We start from the raw sequence: 7,213 nt of genomic DNA, 5'->3' as shown, positions 1-7,213 counted from the left end.
TTAGGTTAGCAAAATTATTAACTTTCTGTTAGTGCCATTAGTTTCAGAAAAATTATAAACTTTCTGTTAGTGCCATTAGTTTTCAAATTTAAAAACACTTTTTTAGTTTTTTTGTTTTCTTTGTTTCTTTATTTATTTTATTTTGTGATTAACTTTACTATAAAAATAGTTTTTCCTGTTTTTTTGATTTGTTTTTTGCATTATTTATTTTCTTTTGTTTTTTGCTTTAATTTTTAATTCTGTTTGCTTTTAGGTTAGCAAAATTATAAACTTTCTTTTAGTGCCATTAGTTTTAGAAAAATTATAAACTTTCTGTTAGTGCCATTATTTTTCAAATTTGAATAGTTAAAATTTGAATTCTTTGAAAATTGTTTGAATCACAAGTTTGTGATTAACTTACTAAAAAAAATGAGAATAGATGCGCTTATAGAGAAAATTCAACCTAAATTCCTAGTAAATTACTATGAATTTCAGAGAAATTCACTATGAATTTAGGTTAAACTGTTCTCTATTAGGGCATCTATTTTCACTTCGAGAGGAGCTCAACAAGGCAAGGCAGAGAGGGGAGGGCTTATAAACCAGTGTGAGCCCCCTTCGGTTGGCGAGGTGGGACTAAACTCTGCCCGCAACGAGGACCAACTAATGGTCATGGGCCAGGGGCGAGAAGCAAAATTATAAACTTTCTGTTAGTGCCATTAGTTTTAGAAAGTTGAAAGTTGAAAGTTGGCATGGGCCAGGGACTAATGGTCATGGTATTACGAGGGCCGAACCATAAGACATGAAAGCATTTCAAATGAACTCTGAAAAAGTTGAAAGTTGGGATGGTATCATAATTTCACCCACATAGCATGTGCATGTACAAAACGGACAATGGTAGCATGTTCGTGTGTTACAAAGTTGGCGTGGTGTCATCATAATAGTTGCAGGAGAAAGTCTTCACTTTTTTTTTGCTTGTGTCATTTGCTTATTGCGCCGTAACCATGGATAATCTTCATTGTTTATCAGGATGCTTGGGTCAGCCTTGACATTGAAGGGAGGAATTTCATGAAACTTTTCATAATCTTTAGACATGTCTGTCTTGCCGTCCACTCCCAGGATGTCCCTTTTTCCTGAAAGAACTATGTGGCGCTTTGGCTCATCGTATGATTTATTCGCTTCCTTATCTTTTCTTTTTCTTGGTTTGGTAGACATGTCCTTCACATAGATAACCTCTGCCACATCATTGGCTAGGACGAACGATTCGTCAGTGTACCCAAGATTTTTCAGATCCACTGTTGTCATTCCGTACTGTGGGTCTACCTGTACCCCGCCGCCTAACAGATTGACCCATTTGCACTTAAACAAAGGGACCTTAAAATTAGGTCCATAGTCAAGTTCCCATATGTCCACTATGTAACCATAATATGTGTCCTTTCCGCTCTCGGTTGCTGCATCAAAGCGGACACCGCTATTTTGGTTGGTGCTCTTTTGATCTTGGGCGATCGTGTAAAATGTATTCCCATTTATCTCGTATCCTTTGTAAGTCAATACAGTCAAAGATGGTCCCCTGGACAACAAGTACAACTCTTCACAAATAGTGTTGTCACGTCTGAGACGTGTTTCCAACCAACTGCTGAAAGTCTTGATGTGTTCACATGTAATCCAGTCGTCGCACTGCTCCGGGTGTTTGGAGCGCAGACTGTTCTTGTGTTCATCGACATACGGGGTCACCAAGGTAGAGTTCTGTAGAACTGTGTAGTTTGCTTGAGACCAAGAATATCCGTCCCTGCATATTATTGAGTCTCTTCCAAGAGTGCCTTTTCCAGTCAGTCTCCCCTCATACCGCGATTTAGGGAGACCTATCTTCTTAAGGCCAGGAATGAAGTCAACACAAAACCCGATAACATCCTCTGTTTGATGGCCCATGGAGATGCTTCCTTCTGGCCTAGCGCGTTACAGACATATTTCTTTAGGACTCCCATGAACCTCTCAAAGGGGAACATATTGTGTAGAAATACGGGCCCCAGGATGACAATCTCGTCGACTAGATGAACTAGGACGTGCGTCATGATATTGAAGAAGGATGGTGGGAACACCAGCTCGAAACTGACAAGACATTGCGCCACATCACTCCTTAGCCTTGGTACGATTTCTGGATCGATCACCTTCTGAGAGATTGCATTGAGGAATGCACATAGCTTCACAATGGCTAATCAGACGTTTTTCTGTAGAAACCCCCTCAATGCAACCGGAAGCAGTTGCGTCATAATCACGTGACAGTCATGAGACTTTAGTTCTGAAACTTTTTCTCTGGCATATTTATTATTCCATTTATATTCGACGAGAAGCCAGTCGTGACCTTCATACTGAGCAGGCATTCAAAGAAGATTTCTTTCTCTTCTTTCGTAAGAGCATAGCTGACAGGACCTTTATACTTCTTCGGAGGCATGCCGTCTTTTTCGTGCAAACGTTGCAGGTCCTCCCGTGCCTCAGGTGTATCTTTTGTCTTCCCATACACGCCCAAGAAGCCTAGCAGGTTCACGCAAAGGTTCTTCGTCACATGCATCACGTCGATTGAGGAGCGGACCTCTAGGTCTTTCCAGTAGGGTAGGTCCCAAAATATAGATTTCTTCTTCCACATGGGTGCGTGTCCCTCAGCGTCATTCAGAATAGCTAGTCCACCGGGACCCTTTCCAAAGATTACGTAGTGTAAATCATTGACCATAGCAAGCACGTGATCACTGGTGCACATGGCGGGCTTCTTCCGGTGATCTGCCTCGCCTTTGAAATGCTTGCCCTTCTTTCGACCTTGATGGTTGGTCGGAAGAAATCGACGATGGCCCAGGTACACATTCTTCCAGCATTTGTCCAGGTATATACTTTCAGTGTCATCTAAACAGTGCGTGCATGCTTGGTATCCTTTGTTTGTCTGTCCTGAAAGGTTACTGAGAGCGGGCCAATCGTTGATGGTCACGAACAGCAACGCCTTAAGGTTAAATTCCTCCTGTCTGTGCTCATCCCACGTACGTACACCGTTTCCATTCCACAGCTGTAAAAGTTCTTCAACTAATGGCCTTAGGTACACATCAATTTCATTGCCGGGTTGCTTAGGGCCTTGGATGAGAACTGGCATCATAATGAACTTCCGCTTCATGCACATCCAAGGAGGAAGGTTATACATAGATAGAGTCACGGTCCAGGTGCTGTGATTGCTGCTCTGCTCCCCGAAAGGATTAATGCCATTCGTGCTTAAAGCAAACCGTACATTCCTTGGGTCCTTTGCAAACTCATCCCAGTACGTTCTCTCGATTTTTCTCTACTTCGACCCATCAGCGGGTGCTCTCAACTTCCCATCTTTCTTTCGGTTCTCACTATGCCATCGCATCAACTTGGCATGCTCTTCATTTCTGAACAAACGTTTCAACCGTGGTATTATAGGAGCATACCACATCACCTTCGCAGGAACCCTCTTCCTGAGGGGCTCGCCGTCAACATCACCAGGGTCATCTTGTCTGATCTTATACCGCAATGCACCGCATACCGGGCATGCGTTCAGATCCTTGTATGCACCACGGTAGAGGATGCAGTCATTAGGGCATGCATGTATCTTCTCCACCTCCAATCCTAGAGGGCATACGACCTTTGCTGCGTATGTACTGTTGGGAAATTCGTTATCCTTTGGAAGCTTCTTCTTCAATATTTTCAGTAGCTTCTCAAATCCTTTGTCAACAACATTCTCTGCCTTCCACTGCAGCAATTCTAGCACGGTACCGAGCTTTGTGTTGCCATATTCGCAATTGGGGTATAACCCTTTTTGTGATCCTCTAACATGCGATCGAACTTCAGCTTCTCCTTTTGACTTTTGCATTGCGTCCTTGCATCGACAATGACCCGGCGGAGATCATCATCATCGGGCACATCGTCTGGTTCCTCTTGATCTTCAGCAGCTTCACCCGTTGCAGCATCATTGGGCACATCGTCTGGTTCCTCTTGATCTTCACCAGCTTCCCCCGTTGCAGCATCACCGTATTCAGGGGGCACATAGTTGTCATCGTACTCTTCTTCTTCGCCGTCTTCCATCATAACCCCTATTTCTCCGTGCCTCGTCCAAACATTATAGTGTGGCATGAAACCCTTGTAAAGCAGGTGGGAGTGAAGGATTTTTCGGTTAGAGTAAGACCTTGTATTCCCACATTGAGTGCATGGACAACACATAAAACCATTCTGCTTGTTTGCCTCAGCCGCATCGAGAAACTCATGCACGCCCTTAATGTACTCGCAGGTGTGTCTGTCACCGTACATCCATTGCTGGTTTATCTGCGTGCATTATATATAATTAAGTGTCCAAATTAATAGAAGTTCATCATCACATTAAAACCAAAGTGCATACATAGTTCTCATCTAACAACATATAGCTCTCCAGAGCATCTAATTAATTAAACCATACATTGAAACTATGTAAAACATTTCAATGCAAAAACAAATGCGATCATAATCGCAACCAAGGTAACAATTGATCCAACGGCATAATCATACCAAGCCTCGGTATGAATGGCATATTTTCTAATCTTTCTAATCTTCAAGCGCATTGCGTCCATCTTGATCTTGTGATCATCGACGACATCCGCAACATGCAACTCCAATATCATCTTCTCCTCCTCAATTTTTTTTATTTTTTCCTTTAACAAATTGTTTTCTTCTTCAACTAAATTTAACCTCTCGACAATAGGGTCGGTTGGCATTTCCGATTCACATACATCCTACATAAATAAAATCTATGTCACGTTGGTCGGCATAATTTTCATAAACAATAAATGAACCAATAGTTATAAAGATAATATATATACCACATCCGAATCATAGACAGGACGAGGGCCGATGGGGGCGGATACCAAAACCATCGCACTATATAAGATGCAATAATAAAAGTAAGAAAATAATACAAGTATCTATATAAACATACAAGTAAGAATATTTTTCCTTTCAGAGAGAAGATAAGAACAAGAGGCTCACCACGGTGGTGTCGGCGATGAGCTCGGCGCGGGTGATCGACGACGGTGAAGACGGGGACGGGGCGTGACGGACCGCTAAACCTAGACAAATATTATGAAAAATGGAGTTTGGAGGTCGAACTTAGAGAGGAGAAAGCTTAAGTAGTGTGGCTCGGGCATTCCATAGAACACCTTGTGTGCATAGGAGGTGAGCTAGAGCACCACCAAGCCCTCTCCCCCTCGGCCAGAGAAAAACATTGCACTGGGGTGCTCTGCTCGCGAGCGAGGGGTATATATAGGCACCTCATTGGTCCCGGTTGGTGACATGAGCCGGCACTAAAGGGAAGCCTTTGGTCCCGGTTCAAGCCACCAACCGGGACCAATGGTGGTGGGCCAGGAGCGAGGCCCGTTGGTCCCGATTCGTCCCACCAACCGGGACCAAAAGGTCCAGATGAACCGGGACCAATGGCCCATGTGGCCCGGCCGGTCCCCTGGGCTCACGAACCGGGACCAATGCCCACATTGGTCCCGGTTCTGGACTAAACCGGGACTAATGGGCTGCCCGGCCTGGACCAAAGCCCTGTTTTCTACTAGTGGATGTTACTAGTCTATGTTACTACCTCCATAGTGGGTAGTAACATATGAGTTGTATCATGAAAGACTTCATTTATTAGGCTATAGACTCATTATACCTTGAAATGTATGATGTCACAGTAACTAGCTAAGTTACCACAAATTTCTCTCTCCTTATTAATTAGCTGTCACATAAGCAATCTTGTATTAAAATGTGTGATGTTACTAGTTAAGTTACTCTCATTATGATTAGTCTAATGCCTTGGTGTATTCATACAGCAGGAGGATGGCTGTTAGTATCCTTCGATAACTGGCCAGGATTATCTAGCACCGCTGCACAGGTCATCAATCACTACCTGCAGAGAGAGCTGTAATGGCAGTAGCAAATGGACAAGCTACTCTAAGCTCCGTTGCTCCGAGTTGACGCATACGGCGAGCTTGTAGAAACAGTTTGAGATATTTTTTGGTCTCTTGATGTATCCAGTTGTTTTGATGGAAATGGTTAGGGTATCTTCAACACAGTGTCGCAAAACATCTCACTATTAGGGAAAGCCGAGCAGTAGCGTTAATTTTTTGTCTAGCAGTAGCGCGAAGTCCCGGATTCGAACCCCTTGCTGTTGTACTTTGTATTGCACGGCTATCTCTCCCCCCTCCGCTGATAGGTTGGACCTACCAATGTGTACGCTGATTTGATTACAGAACATTTTAGGGGCGTTTCACAGAAACACATTGGCGATATGTCAGCGGCAAAAAGCCCTACCCTAGACAGGACTGTATACATGATCTGCTTTAAGAAAACGTCTTAGATGTAACGTATTTTCTTGTATAAATACCATATAGTAGTGTTTTTCAGGTACGACGGCGTTTTCGCTCGCCACTGCATTCTATTTTGCGTTATTATCTCTCTCTCTCTCCCCCTCCCCCCTATGCTGATAAGTTGGACCCACCTATGTGTATGCCAATTTGATTACAGAATATTCTAGGGGGCGTTTTCAAAAAAATAGACCGACCGCATGTTGCCAGCGGAAAGCCCTACTGTAGACAGGGTCGTATACAGGACCACAGATGTAATGTATTTTCGTATAAGTACTGTATTGCAATGTTTCTCAAGTAAAAGGACATTTCTGGTATGCGCTAGCAAGTTGAAAGACGATTGGTATAATTTTCTTGAACTTTTTACAGCCTACATCTTGCATGTTGGGTGGTTGGTGAAATAATCAAGCTTGTACACCTTGAGAGGTTGAACCATGAACCTACACCCGTATATAAAATACTACTCCCTCCATTCTAAAATATAGTGCACCCGTGTTTCCTAGGTCTAATTTTAACCATAAATTTAACCAACAAGACCAACTGCGGCGAAAGAAAAATTATATAATTGAAAACTTCTTTCGAATACGAATTCACTGATATAATTTTTGCTCCCGCCGCAATCGGTCTTGGTAGTTAAATTTACGGTCAAAGTTAAAGCACGGGGATAGAGGAAGCACTATATTATGAAATGGAGGAAGTATCATTGATGGGGAGTCAAAGAAATGGAGGGTGACACTGACAAACCAAGGCAGCCTAAGAGCATTTTCAGCCGCGTCCCCAACAAGGCCCCCCAGGCGATATTTCGGCCGTCGGCGTCGAAAAATCAGCCCAGTCACGTCCCCAAAGGCCCTTTTTTC

The sequence above is a fragment of the Triticum aestivum genome, chromosome 1A (genome assembly GCF_018294505.1).
Source record: "Triticum aestivum cultivar Chinese Spring chromosome 1A, IWGSC CS RefSeq v2.1, whole genome shotgun sequence".
Classification (NCBI taxonomy): Eukaryota; Viridiplantae; Streptophyta; class Magnoliopsida; order Poales; family Poaceae; genus Triticum; species Triticum aestivum.
Note: the sequence above shows the minus strand (reverse complement) of the source record.